This window comes from Nicotiana tabacum, chromosome 24 (genome assembly GCF_000715075.1).
Source record: "Nicotiana tabacum cultivar K326 chromosome 24, ASM71507v2, whole genome shotgun sequence".
Classification (NCBI taxonomy): domain Eukaryota; kingdom Viridiplantae; phylum Streptophyta; class Magnoliopsida; order Solanales; family Solanaceae; genus Nicotiana; species Nicotiana tabacum.
In genome coordinates this window covers 27369586-27380424 of record NC_134103.1, presented here as the reverse complement: position 1 = coordinate 27380424, position 10839 = coordinate 27369586, and positions in this window count along the sequence as shown.

Genomic DNA, 10839 nt, shown 5'->3' with positions numbered 1-10839 from the left:
TCAATGTGCTTCGTGCATTCATGAAAAACTAGATTTTTGATAATGTGGAGAGCTCCCTTGTTGTCACAGAAAATGGAAATACGGGTGGAAATAGGCAAACCAAAATCACCCAGGAGCCTAGTCAACCAAGTGACTTCAGTTGTCACCTTGCGGAGAGCCATATACTCAGCCGCAGCTGAAGATAAAGATATTCTAGGTTGTTTCTTGCTCTTCCAAGAGACAAGGCTTCCACCAAGGGTAATGTAATAACCAGTGACTTGCTAGAAATGGAGCAAGCTGCCCAATCAGAGTCTGAATAAGCTTGCAAAGAGAAACAGAAGAGTTGGAGAGGAAGATACCGTGAGCAGGGTCATTCAAGAGATATCTAAGCACATGTATAGCAGCTAGCATGTGAGGCACTTGTGGCTTTTGAATAAATTAACTCAGATGTTGGACTGAAAAAGAGATATCAGGCCTAGTGTATTGGAGAAAGTTGAGCATTAACCTTCTATACAGACTAGGGTAAGAAACAGGTGCACCCATATCTAACACAAGCTTGACAGAGGGATCCAAAATAGTCATCATAGGGGAGAAGCGCTGGCAATTAAATTCATATAGGAGATCAGTGGTGAACTTGTGTTGGCACTTGATATATCCTTGGGAATGTAGGGAGATCTCCAAACCCAGGAAGTAGTGGACTGTCCCCAAATCCTTAATTTTAAACTGTGCATCTAAAAAAGACTTTAAGGACTCCATCTCCACAATATCATTACCATCTAGTAAGATGTCATCAACATAGACAACCAATACTACTTGAGAGGCAGAAGAAGTCTTGGTAAAGAAAGAGTAGTCATTTATACTATACTCGTTAATCAGGTCGGGCTGACCCGTTTACAATCCAGGTCAGCCCGGTACTGTAGCGTGGGGGACGGGCTGGGACAGGTTGGGGAGAGAGCGGGTTTCAAGTGAATAATTTTTTAATACCGGTGCACCGGAACCCGCTAAGCCCGTTAACGGGTTTTTAACGGGCTACATTCCGGTTCAACCCGGTATCCGTTACAATTTTTTTTCTGGACCGTTGCCAACGATCAAATTCAAATATGATTGTTGGTCAGCGGCCTTTTTTTTGCAGAAATGGCCATTTCGGCCTACCCCCTTAAGAAAATAGCCCCCACACCCCTAATATTTGATAAATTATAGTTTTAACCTTTTAAAAACTATAAATAGCCCCCCTTCTTCTTCATTTTTTTTTCTTCACAATTCACTCTCTTACTACTCTAATTCTCTCTCAATTCTCTCTTGATATTATTGATTATTGTTCTTAAATTCTCAGTTACTTATTATTTCAAGTTTCATCAAATATTTAGTTTAGCCATTACAAAATTATTATTATCAAATATCAAGTATTCAAGTAAAGTGTGGTATCAACTATCAAGTATTGATCTATCAATTGAAGTTTGATTTTTGATATCAAATTTAGTACGGCATCCGGAATCCCGGTACACTCGTTCCATATCTTTCTCTTCTTTGGTGTACACTTATTTTATTATTTAGAATTATTAATTTAGTTTATTAATTTAATTTACATAATGGATATATTTGGAGCAGCCAAAAAAGCGTGCACTAGTAGAGGTGGTAGTACGAAAACTTTCAAAAGATCAAGAGGTGGTGCTTGTTCTTCTAGTAGCTTTACACATATTTCTGAAAGTTCACCTGAAAATTTAAATGTAGATTATGAGCGACTTCAAGAAAATTATGGTATAGATGATGATTTAGATGATAATTTAGATGATATTCCATCACCTGATAATCTTGAAATACCACCATCTACACCTGGTAATGCTAGTCAAACTCAAAATAATAGGGGTGAAAGTCGTGGTAATACAAGTAGGCCTCCCCTCCCTATTAAGAAGAATCGAAGATTAAGAAGTAAGTGTTGGAGTTTTTTTGACAGACTAGAAGAAGATAAAATTTATGTAAGATGCAGAATTTGTAAAGATATTTATAAATATGAGACTGGTAAGGGAGGGGGAACGGGTCAACTTCGTAGCACATGGTAGACAACCACCCTCTTGATTGGGTAATAGATGAGGAAGATGGGCAACAAAAACTTAACCCGGGTACTGGAGGGTTAATGGGTAAATACGATATTAAGAAAGATCGGGAAGAATTAGCTAAAATGATTATTTTTGGTTGTTTACCTTTTAGTTTTGCTGCTTCACCATATCTTGTTACTTTTATTCAAAGAATTTATAAGCCTTTGTTTAAAGGTATTCCTAAAAGCACTTGTAGAGCTGATATCTTTAGGCTTTTTGGACAATATCAGACATATATATGTTATTTGTTCGCCAGTCTTTCTTGTAGAATTTCTCTTACTTCTGATATTGGTCGTGCTGTAAATGGTAATGATTATTTGACTGTTACATGCCATTGGATAGATGATAATTTTTGTATGCAAAAACGTATTATTGCTTTTAAATATGATGAAGATCAAAGTCATACTGGTGCATTTATAAGTAATACTATCCATGAAGTTGCTATATTTTATAATCTTGCAGAAAAAGTTTTGTGTGTGTCATTTGATAATGCTTCTAACAACAATGCTGCTATTACAATATTAAAATTGCATCTACACCCACCACTTCCTGAAATATTTCATGTTAGATGTGCATGTCATAATGATGGTGTTGAAGATTATTTGATTTGGTTTATACTAGGGGAGCATCAACAAACCAGTAGCAGGAATATTGATGAACTTTAATTCTACTTGCAAAAGTCAGCAGAGCCCCGCACAAAGGAATTTCTACCACTGGGTTGGTGGAGGAGCAACTCAAATCAATTTCCTGTTCTTTCGGCCATGGCTCAAGACGTGCTAAATGTGCCGATTTCAACAGTCGCATCAGAGAGCGCATTTAGCCAAGCAAGGCAGCAACTAGGAGATACCCGTTATTCATTGAGCAGCAACGCTTTGAAAATTCTAGTGTGCTTTAGTGATTGGATAAGATCAGAACGGCGAAATCAAGGGTGTGACGAGGTAGATGAAGCGGAGGACCAAGAAATTGGAGATATAATGGTTTATGGTTCTAATTCAACTAATGTCGGAAACCAAGAATCTCATGTTGACATGGATGAACTTATAAAAATAATGCAAAGCATGTGATGTACTATTTTTTTTTTAATAATTGTTATAAACTTTTAATTTGCAAGTTCAAAAATAACAAAATCAAAAAAGAACTTGCAACTTAATTTGAAGTATTATATATTATTTAATAAAAATATTAAATGAAAGTCTTCGGAGCTTGATCCTTACATATTGCCTATTGGTCTTATTAAATAATTTTTTGTAGCCACTTACTTTCAAATTTCAATTTTAAAATTGTAAAATTTAAAATTCAAATTTAAAACTTTAAACTTCAAAGTTTAATTATAAGCCTTAAAAGTTTGCAAACACTTAAGTATCAATAACATTGAATAAGAAAAATAAAAGTTACTTTAAAAAATTAAAAAATTGCACAGTCTGGTCCAGCCCGCTAAGCCCGAACCCGGACGGACAAAAGAAAACCCGAAAAAGTATAGCCCGGAACGTTAAACGGATGGGTTGGTTTTTTTTGTGTACAGCTTGTCCCAGCTCGCCCGTTAAACACCCATAATTTATACTAGCAATGTAGCCTCTTGAATGTAGAGCCTCAGACAGCTTTGAAAACCACTGTCTGGAGGCCTCTCTAAGGCCATAAAAAGACTTCTTGAGTCTGCGGACCAAAGGGGAAGAATCAGGAGAGGCACACACTTGGAAGACCAGGAGAAACATTCACATACACCTCCTCATGGAGATCACCATGGAGGATAACATTGTTCACATCAAGCTAGAGAACAGTCCAGCCCCACTTAACAACAAGGATGAGCAAACACTTGATGGTGGTGAGCTTGAAAACATGAGAGAAGGTCTCAGTAAAGTTACTGCCCTCCTTTTGTGTGTCCCCTCTAATGACCAACCTGACTTTATACCTCTTAATGGAGCCATTAGCTCTTTGTTTGATCTTATACACCCACTTACAAGGGATAGCCTTCTTGTGAGGGGGGAGAGGTACAATATCCCAGGTCTGATTTACCTCACGTGCCTGAAATGCCTTTAGCATTGCCTCTTGCCATGTAGGATGTGAATCTGCCTCCTGGTAGAACTGAGGCTCATGCACATGTATATCACTAGAAGTAACCTTGGAAGAAGTTGGAAGAGAATCAGAGAATAGAGGAGAAGAGCAAATATAATCCTTATGATAAGTGGGTTGTTGAGCAGTTCTGGTAGATTTCCTCAAAGGAGGAGGATATGGATTTGTAGGAGTAGATGATGAAGTAGAAGGAGAGGTAGCAAAATCAGAGGGCAAGGTGCTAGGAGGAGAAGTGATAGGAGGAGAAGTGCTAGGAGCAGAATGAGAGGTTGTTGGTGGAGTGAAAAAATCCATAAATTTTGAGGGAGAATGAAACATAGAATGGGAAATAGATTTGTAAGGAAAAACATGCTCATGAAACACTACATCCCTTGAGAAAAATATGACATGGTTATCAAGGTTGAGGAGTTTGTAGCCCTTTTTACCACAGTGGTACCCCAAAAAACCAGAAGTGATAGACCTAGATTGAAACTTATCTCTACCAATCTTAGGGGAAGTGGAAAAGCATAAGCAACCAAAAGACTTCAAATTATCATAAGTTGGAGGAGTGTGATGAAGTTTCTCATAACGAGAAACATTATGAAGTACAACTGAGGGCATTCTGTTTATGAGGTAAGTGGTAGTTAATACACAATTTCTCCAATATTTGAGGGGGAGATTAGATTGAAACATAAATTCCCTTGATACCTCCAACAAATGCTTGTATTTTCTTTCTACAACTCCATTCTATTAAGGAGTGTAAGGGGTTGTAGTTTGATGTAAGATGCATTGACTAGAAAAGAACATAATAGCCTCAGAACTTATATGACTGAAAATGTACCCTAACAATGTTTACAAAAGCTTTAAGAATAGAGAGGGCATTACTTTTACGAGATAGAAGATGAGTCCAGGTGACTCTTGTATAGTCATCAACTAATGTTAGAAAGTATCTAAAACCATTATATGTTCTAGTGTTGTAAAGACCCCAAATCTCAATATGAATTAACTGAAAGGGGGAAAAAGAATGTATAACACTGTCAGAGAAAGGTAATCTTTGTTGTCTAGCCATTGGACATATAAGACAGATAAAAGTCTGTTTAGATGATACTTTACCAGACAAATATGATATAGATCTCATTATATTAAAAGGCATATGCCCCAGTCTCTGATGCCAAAATAAGTCCATTTTATTGATATGAGGTGATTGATTACAAGTTGAAACACTGACAACAGGATGAGTAAATTGATTAGACTTATCAGAAGATACTGGGATTGAAACAAGCCTAGAAGATTGATTACAAGCAGGAATACTAATATCAGACTTAGGAGCAGGTAAAGTATTACAAGGAGAGCAAAGAGACATAGAAGTAGATGTAACTGGAAAAAGATCTATATCTGGATAAAAGTAATAGAGCCTACCTACAGCTTTACCAATTTTCAGTGGCCTCTTCAGAGAAGGGCCTTGTAAAGAACAGAGTGATTTGGTAAAAAGTGTTGAACAATCCAGTTGAGATATGAGTTGATGGACAAATATCAAGTTAAAATGAAACGATGGTACAAGAAGGACATTCAGTAATTATATCATGTTTAAGATGCAATGATCCAGTTGATATAACTTTAGATTTATATCCATTAGGTATAGTTACCATATAAGGTTTAATTAAAGGTTGCACATTGAATAGAATGTGTTTATGGAGTCATGTAATTAGTGGCACCTGTATCTAGGATCCAAGGATTTACACCTAATTGTGATGATGCACATGTATGAGAATCAACATAAACTACAACATATCTGCTAAATAAACCTGCAAAGTGAGAAAAAGCAGAGTTGTCCAGAGTTGTAGCTTCAGAAGTTGGAGCAAAAGACATTTGAACTTGTTCGAACAAGGTCAGGAGATGTTGATATGGTTCTTTGGTGAACCCGTGTGCTGAGAATTTAGAGGTTTGTGGAAAAGGATTTGCAGGGACAACTGATGAATTCTGAGACTAAACACATGAAGCAGACTTCTTATTTCTGGTAAATTTGAAATCTACTGGAAACCCATGGAATCTGTAGCACTTATCCACACTGTGTCCAGGTTTCTTGCAATACTTGCAAGTAAGAGATGCAGTACCCTTCCTAGTCTCAAAGTTAACATTCTCAGTGAAGTTGCTATTAGTAGTGGAAGATGCTGGAGAAACCAAGAAGGAGGCTGTATCACCAGAGAAATTTGGAGCAGTAGAGTGGGCTTCCCTTTGGCTTTCATCTTGTTGCAAGAGTGAGTAGGCTTTACTAATGGGTGAAAGAGGATTCATCAACATTATAACACTCTTGACAGTGGAATAGGAATCGTTTAGACCATTGAGGAACTGAAATAACTGTTGATCCCCAATGAATTTAGGTAGGGCCCCACAAGAACAAACGGGCCCTACATAGGAGGAGTTCAATTCATCCCTTAAACACCTCATTTTAGTGAAGTAAGAAGATATATCAGAAGAACCATGTGTGTTGAGCTGATTCCCTATGGATTTGAATATATTTAGAACCATTTGACTGATCAAATCTCTCATTGATATCCTTCCAGACTTCTTTGGCAGTCTTGAAGCACCTAACACTGATGGCTATTTCCCTGGATTTGTTATCCAGGCCTTCACCATATCATTACACCGTTCCCAATATATGGAAAATAAGGTGATTCAGGGGAGGGTTGTGAAACTCTCCCATCTAACATACTAAGTACATTCTTTGCAGAGAGTTGTGAGCATACCACTGCGCCAAAGGACAAACCCACACCCATTGAATGGTACAGATACTAACTGACTACCAGGATTATCAAATGTGTGGATATAAAAGGGGTGAGAATGATCTAGGGTAAATGAAGCAAAACCGTTGGAGGTAGATGAAGGTTCATCATTATCCATGAGACTACCCATAATGTGGACCACAATAACAACAAATGACTAGAGTTTAACAAGTAGAATCACACTAAACTTTCAGGCATAAAATGCTGACAGAATATTAATTCCATGCAAGCCAGAATCTACACAATCTCAGAGAAAATAGATGAGAAAAATATTACCAGCCTTCTTCTAGAACTCGAAGAAGTAAGGTCTTGAGTGCACGCAAACCCTAGAAAATGATTGAACCCACGAAATCGTCGAAAGTCCTTGAACAATTGAAGATTCCTAGTGGAATGAGTTATTTGAATTCAGAAATAAAGAAATCCCCAAATTTTAATCAGCTAAAATCGTAGGTCGACAGGTCCGCTGTGAGGATCGAATGAGAACCGAAACTGATAATATTTTTGAGGAAGAATACCATAAGAGTAAAGCTCATAACGATAGGAATCGATCTTCCTGCTCTGATACTGTGATGACCCTATAGGTTATTTGAGTTTTAACCTTCATTTCTGTGTTTCGGGGACCTTGAATAGCTCCATTTGGAATTTCTCAATTTGTGTGCACAGTCCGTGTCTTTTTTCGAAAAACTTTTATGTGAAAAATTGAAGAATATGTGAGTTTTAACCTTAAAAAAATAATTTGAGTTGACTACGGTCAACATTTTATATAAACGAATTCAGATCAGTATTTTGATGGTCCCGGTAGGTCCGTATCATGATTGGGACTTGGGAGTATGTCCGAAATTGAATTCGGAGGTCCCTAACTTAATTTAACGTGATTTGTTAAAAACTAGTAATTTGAAGGTTTAAGAATTTCCTAAGTTTGACTGTAGGTTGACTTTATTTATACCGAGTTCAGATTTTGATTTCGGAACTTGGTATGGGATCATTTCAATATTTATGACTTGTTTGCAAAATTTGGTACAAAACGAAGTTGATTTGACGTTATTCGGACGTTCGGTTGAAAATTTGAAAATTCTTAAGTTTCATTAAAAATTTCATACATTTTGGTGTCCAATTCGTTGTTGTAGGTATTATTTTGGTGTTTTGATCACGCGAGTTCGTATGATGTTATTATACTTGTATGCATGTTTAGTTTTGAGCCCGATGAACTCGGGTAAGTTTCGGATAGGCTACAAACCATTTTGTACTTAGAAGGATTGTTGGTTTTTCACTGTTTCTGATATCTGGTGCGTTGTTCTTCGCGATCGCGAAGGGTATCAGGGGACTGGGGAGGTTTTTTTCTTCGCGAACGTAAAGAAGGGCTCACGAATGCGGAGCATTAAAGGGATCACCCTTCGCGAACACGACTCTTCACTCACGTATGCGATGAGTAAGGGATTATAGGGAAGGCTGGGGTTTATTCTACGCGATAGCGAGCCCAGGCTCGCGAGCGCGGTGGTCGGGGGAACAGACCATCGCAAACGCGAAGGCCATTTTGGACGCTGCACTTTGCAATCGCGCTAGGCCCTTTGAGAATGAGAAGAAGGCCTGACGCCTAGTCAATTAAATATCCCAAAGTCGGGATTTTCTTCATTTTTCACCATCTCCACATTTGAGATCGGCCTAGAGGCGATTTTGAAGAGGAATTGCATCCCCACTTCATAGGTTAGTAGATTTTAGCTTGTTTTCTTCCATTTCCATCAACACCCATTGATTTTTAGCCTTTAATCTGTGCTTTTTCATGGTAGCAATTAGGGATTTAAGTAAAAATTGGGGATTTTTAGAAATTGAGATTTCGACTCAAATTAAGGTCGGATTTCGAAACTAATCACATAATTGGGTCAGGGGTGAATGGGTAATTGAGTTTTGGTCCGAATCTCAGGTTTTGACCATTGGTTTATCTGTTTTCATTGGTTGATGATTTCCTTGGCTATTCGTGATTTCATACATGTCGCAACTGTTATATTTGCCCTATTTTTCATGTCCCCTCCCAGTTTGTACGTTATAATTCTCTGTTATTATTGCTGCTTTATATATACTTGTACAAGTTTATTTATGTAGGTGTCCTATCATAACCTTGTCACTATCTCATCGAGGTTAGACTCGACACTTACGGAGTATATTGGGTCGGTTGTACTCATATTACACTTCTGCACTTCTTATGCAGATACTGGTATTGGTCCCAGCGGTGCGTGAGGTACGTCAGCTCAGATCATTGCATACGGAGACTTGAGGTAGATCTGCTAGCGTCCGCAGACCTTGAAATCCCTTTCCTTTTCCTACTTTTACTATTCAGTTCCTTCGAAACAATTGTATATTTTTCAGCCTCTGTTTGTAGACTTCTAGTTGCTCGTGTACTTATGACTCCGAATCTTTGGGAGTTGATATTATCACGTGACTTATATTGATACGGTGTTGGATTGGGTTTCTATTTCATGTTGTATATCATCATTGTGTTTTTAACTATTTAAAATTTGATGTTTAATTATCCCACATCGGCTTGCCTAACAAGTGGATGTTAGGCGCCATCATGACCCGAGGTTGGGATTTTGGGTCATGACAGATAACATGTTAGCTTGAAGTTGTACGAGCTATGGAGGATTAAAAGGGAAAGAAACCCTAGATGAAAGAGATAAAAAGAGAGAAATGAAGATAAGGAAATGAGTCTGTCAATTTTGTTTTGAACAATTTGTCTCTTATTTCTAATTGTAGGCCTCTATATACATGTACAATTGTGAATTAATATAACTAAAAATAAAAGGAGATATTTACAGACTAAAATACAAAGAATTGGACCGCCTCTCTTAATGGGTCTACTGCTTTCCTTTACCAGATTAGGCCGGAGATACATCTGGGTTAACAAAACATGATCGCTAAAACAAGAAAATAAGAGAGAAAAGGTGAAAAACGTTGTGCATGAATTTAGGTGGAATCGCTTGAATTAAATTGATTTAATTCTTTTCTACTCTGAATTGGAATTTATTTGGCCTCTCCTAATAAAAAGCCAAATTGGTCTTTCTTCTAATCCTAAATAACAGTTGATAATATTTTGATGATTTTAGGTAGCGAGCGAGTTTATATGATGTTATTATACTTGTGTGTATGTTCGGATTGGAGTTCGGGGGCTCGAGTGAGTTTCAGATTGGTTTTGGTCCATTTTTCGCCTTGTTGAGTTGCTGGTTTTCTGCTAGTGTATCAGTGCTTCGCGATCGCGAAGCCACTATCGCAATCGCAAAGGGAAATTAGGGGCTGGGGCTAGATACACTATGCGAACGCGAGAGGCAGATCGCGAATGCGAAGGCTTTAAGGGTGTAACGACTCGACCGGTCATTTTTTTGAATTAGCGTGACATTCGGTGGTTTAATATCTCGAGCAACTTCGTATTATGTATTATGACTTGCGTGTGTGGTCTATTTCGATTTTTGAATGATTCAGGATTGATTTGGAAGAACAATTCTTGTTTTAGAAGCTTAAGTAAAAAGAATTGACCGGAGTTTGACTTTTATTTAGACAACTCCGGAATGGTGTTTTGATGATTCCAATAGCTTCGTATGGTAATTTTGGAGTTAGGCGTGTGTCCGGATTTTGATTTGGAGGTCTGTAGGTTGATTTGATGCATTTTGGCGAAAGTTGGAAAGTTGAAGGTTTGGAAGGTTGAGAGGTTTGATCGGGAGTTGACTTTGTTGATATCGGGTTCAGATTGTGATTTCGGAGTTGGAATAGCTCTGTTGTGTCCTTTGGGACTTGCATGCAAAATTTGATGTCATTCCGGGATGATTTCATATGATTCAGCGCGAGTCATAGAAATTAAAAGTTCATCAGTTCATTAAGTTCGATTTGAGGTACGATTCGTAGTTTTGATGTTGTTTGATGTGATTTGAGGCCTCGATCAG